The 4,723-nt window shown below is 44.5% G+C and overlaps 1 pseudogene; it reads right to left on the bottom strand.

Moving 5' to 3' along the window:
* Positions 1-1,635: 1,635 nt before the first annotated feature.
* On the bottom strand, positions 1,636-4,487 carry LOC121783817 (annotated as a pseudogene).
* Between the last annotated feature and the right edge of the window lie 236 nt (positions 4,488-4,723).

Below are 4,723 nucleotides of genomic sequence, written 5' to 3'. Positions count from 1 at the left end.
GATTCCATCCCGGGTATGGGAGGACATTTTGATGGATTTTATCACGAGTCTGCCGTCATCTCGGGGATTCACAGGTGTAATGGTGGTGGTGGATCGCTTGTCAAAATATGCGCATTTCGCCTTGCTTCCGGTTCGCTACAATGCTTTGAAGATTGCGAATTTATTTATTGAGACGGTGGTGAAACATCATGGATTTCCAAAGACCCTGGTTTCAGATAGAGATCCAGTGTTCCTAAACGATGTGTGGGAGGAAATGTTGCGTTTGAGTGGTACTAAGCTACATTTCTCAACCGCCTATCATCCGCAGACTAATGGCCAGATGGAGGTCCGGAACCGCGGCCTTGAGCAGTATTTGCGAGCGTTCACGGCAGATAGGCCGACTAAATGGGCTAATTTTTTACCTTGGGTGGAGCTCGCCTTGAACTGCTTCCACCACGAGGGTCTTGGGGTCTCGCCATTTGAGGCGTTGTATGGGCGAGAACCGCCTCCTTTGATCGCGGCGCCACCCTCGTTGTCGACTCCCCCTGATGTGGCAGCCTTGATTCGTCAACGTGGGGAGACTATTCGGATGCTTCGCGCCAATTTGGAGCGAGCCCAGCAAAGGATGCGGAGGACGGTGAATAAGCATCGTCGCGAGTTGGAGTTTGATGTGGGAGACATGGTCCTCCTCAAGTTGCAGCAATATAGACAACATTCTGTGGCGAAGCCTTTGTCGGCGAAATTATCCGGGGTTTCTATGGGCCTTTCGAGGTGCTGGAGAGAATTGGGCAAGTGGCTTACCGTTTGCAATTGCCGGAGGGGAGCCGCGTGCATAATGTGTTTCACGTGGGTTTGTTGAAGCCATTTGTGGAGAACACTAATTGGGTTACTACGGAGTTACCAAAGCGTTTTGCGAGGGGCAAACCGGTGTCATATCCGACCCAGATATTGGATCAACGAACTGTGTGGCGTGATGGGGCAGCTGTGGACGAAATTCGGCTGGGATGGTCGGACGACTCAGGGGAGAACCCGACGTGGGAGCCGGCGGAATTGGTACACAAGAAATTTCCAGCTCTCCTTGAGGACAAGGAGCGATCTAAGGGGAGGGGGGGAGTTGTTACGGGTCCTCCGTCGGCTAGGCTGAAGGAACGAGAAGTGCAGCCGGAAGTAGAACTCGACGCCGACACTAGCGTATCGGCGGGGGAGCAGCGGCCAGAGCAGACGCGGCGCGCGAGGTCGGAGAGAAGGGTCGTGAAGAGGCCGACGCGTTATGGAGACTTCGTGACTGGTTGAAGACGAAGGCTTTCATTATTTCTTTGAGTCTTTATTTATTTCTTTGAGTCATTTAAATAATGTAATAGTTTAGAATATTCTTTTTGCGTTAATTATTCGTCGAGCGTACGTTAAGCTCCTTTCCGTGTTTTCTTTGTTGATTCTTTCCCGGATCGTAGGTCGAATCAACCCTAGGATCCTTAGTATAAATATGTGTGTATTTTATTTCCCACCTTATGAAATAAAATAATCTCACGCTATCTCTCCCTCTCTTCTTTCTTGCGCTTCACGCACAAAACCTACTGTTTCCCGACGCTGAATCTGATCGACGGGCAATGCACCCGCGAAGTTCGAAGTGGAATCAATCGTTTGAGGAGTAAATCCTTAATCAATCTTCACTGACGAAAAGAGGTAATGATCGAAGTAAGTAAACCAATAGTGCCCGTAGAGAGCATGATCGCTACTGCCATTATCAGTGAGTACCCGAGATAAAGTGTGCCGACACTGGTCCACTCAGACTTTGGAGGTCAAAGACTAGATAGTTGATGGAGTACAAGAATACGTAGAGTGCAACAGAAGCAGAGACATAGAATGCTTTCCACCACCACCTCCAATCCTCAACGCAGAGATGCATGTAGGTCAGGACAACAGATACTTCTCTCAAACTATCACCAGCAACAAGAGAACGACAAGCAAGAAGCCGAAGACATAGTAGAACCTCCCAAGCCAGATGCTAGAAAGGATGAAGAAAAGCTCAATGAAGAGAGTTCCGAAGGGAAGTGTTCCAGCACCAAGAATGAGCGCGCAGGAATCCCTCTAGGGATCTGGTTAGTGCGCACAGGGAACTGAATAGGTTCAGCTCGTGTGCCTAAGTGTCCGCCCAAGAGAGTGAGGGCCACTGAGATGCAAAACCAGAGTGCCAAGAGTATAAAGTACAAGGAGAGAGGAATAGCCCCAGTACTCTTACTTCCCCAAAGGATAAAGTTCAAGAAAGTCAAAAGAACAAAAACGATTCCAGGGAAGAAGCAAGCTATCGACCAAGAAACTGATCTCCACTCTGTAGATGTGCCTTTAATAGTTGTCCACATTCTCACGCCGACATAACCAGCAGCAATACCGAGGAGGAGATAAAGCAATATCATGCCAGTCAACAGCATGCCTCGTGAAGCTGGGGACATGAAACCAAGAGCTGCAAAGACCATAGTGACAACGGCCATCCCGGTAATCTGAACCCCATCTCCGACCATCACACAGAGTAACTTCGAATGGGAAGGCTCTCTGAAAACATCCCCAACCACAAGCTTCCATCCGGAAAGCTCCACATTCATCTGGGCCTGAGCCTCTTTGTCCAGCTCTTCATACCTAGTCAGATCCCTTCTCACTGTTCTCAGAAATATGACAAAAACAATGCCTGACAAGAAGAAAATCACCATCAGTGAGTTTAGAATTGAGAACCAGTGCACACGGGCACCATCCATCTTCAGGTAGGCGTCCTACCGAGATGGCCATCTGTGTCGCTTTTTACAAACTCCACGTCATATGTAAAGGTCACTCTCTCGTGTTCCCTAATAATCTGAGAGTTACCAATCTCTTGTGGACAGCTTACAGATGGAACAGTATCAAACCTGTGGAGCTTAGTCATCTTCTCAGGGTCGTATTTAACACTACAAGGGACAACCTCAAAACCAATAATCTCAAAACCTGAAGCCTTCTTTTTGTCAGATTCTGAAATGACACCCATACCTTCTTCACCTGTGCCAATAATATCCACACCAGCCCCTTCATACTCATGAATCAATACCTTAAACTTGAGATGGTTAATGATGTAATCATCATTACTGTTTTGAGGAGTATAACCAACTGGGTAGCCAGTCCATTGAATTTTAACCCCATTTTGGTTGGTACACCTCATAGCAGGTAAGTTATCAAGTATCATGTTCACTTGATACAGATCCCGAGTTCTTTGCTTTACATCATTTTCACTCAATTCAGGAGTGGTGCACAGGTAGAGAGACTCATTGACATTCATGCGGAATCGATATGGAGAGTTGTCAATCTGATCTCCCATTAGCAGCTCACCGAGATTCTCAGCACTTTTTTTAATTCCTCCTTGAGGCTTGCAGTAAGGTAGACTGTAATAGCTGAAGGGGAGCTCAGTTTCAATGGAGGTCAAAGAATTCACTATCTCCTGGTGAATACGTATGCATATAACTTCCAGGTAGATAAAACCATTGCAGGCTTGGAATATAAGAATCAAGTATGTGAAAAAAGTGCATGATTTCCTTCTTGAAATTGAAGGGAACGCCATTGCTCGAAAGAAGGAAAGCATAGAATATTCCCCAAATCCACTTGAGATGAGCTAAAATGTAGACATAAAAATCAAATCTGCAAAAGGAAGATTCACCCAATCAGTATACTGCTGCTTGATTTAAGTTCAAGACTACAAGTCTTACATTTTAATTGTGGCAAAGGGCTTTTCAGGCCACATACATGTTTACAACCAAACATTAACCAGAAAATATATTTAAAGCATGTTTCATTTCATTATCCATCCAGCAGAAGTTTAACTGCTCCATGGGGAAGAAAATCTAAAAAACCCACAGTTTGTGCTAATTCAAAGGTAGACTTCTAGATATGCCACTTTCTCTTGGAGGCATTTAATTCTAAGTTGTGACTATCAAATATACAACATGTGCACAAAATGGATTTCCATGTCTAGAAGCTCATATGGAATCAATAATTTCCTACATAGGACTTCAATTCAAGTAAGGAGTGTAACTAACTAGCCACAAATACAAATACCAAATAGCTACCAAAATATACAAGGTTAATCTTTCAAACTGCTAAGCCTATCTGCCAACTGCTGATCATGACAAAGTTCTAACAAAATAAAAAACACAGAAGCAGAGGTTGGTACACGGTGTGCTTTAGTGTAGACAATTTCCATTACAGTGTAAGATCAACAAGAAGCCAGAATTGGTGTGGTTATCATCTTATGTTCTCAAACAAGAGAGAAGGACATTTGTGGCTCACCAATGTCCCAGTCGCAAGCTACAAGAGCAGATTTTACTTCCTTCATCGGAGCACTTGTTCTTTCCCTCAGCTGTTTATGAGTTTAACTTGCTTCAGATGCGTAATTCAGAGTATTCCAAAGCAATTGATACATTAGGAATAATTTGGTACTCCAGCAGCATTTCTTTCCGAGAGCTCCTTTTTGCGCGATAGAAGGCTACCAGCCTTTTGAATAGAATTTCAACCGGACGCTTCATACCATGTGTCAAGCCCATAAAGGACAGTCAAAACCTGGTAGTAGTAACATGGGCATTAAGTGGCTTCCATCCCACAATGATAAATATGAGTATCAACAAATCCATATCTTGAACATGTACAACTGCATAATTATGACTGCTCTAGGTATACAATGCTAATAACTACTGCATAAACTTAAATTTCAAACACAAATTACAAAATT

This window comes from Salvia splendens, chromosome 21 (assembly GCF_004379255.2).
Source record: "Salvia splendens isolate huo1 chromosome 21, SspV2, whole genome shotgun sequence".
Taxonomy (NCBI): domain Eukaryota; kingdom Viridiplantae; phylum Streptophyta; class Magnoliopsida; order Lamiales; family Lamiaceae; genus Salvia; species Salvia splendens.
Note: the sequence above shows the minus strand (reverse complement) of the source record. Positions and strands in the feature narration are given on the sequence as shown.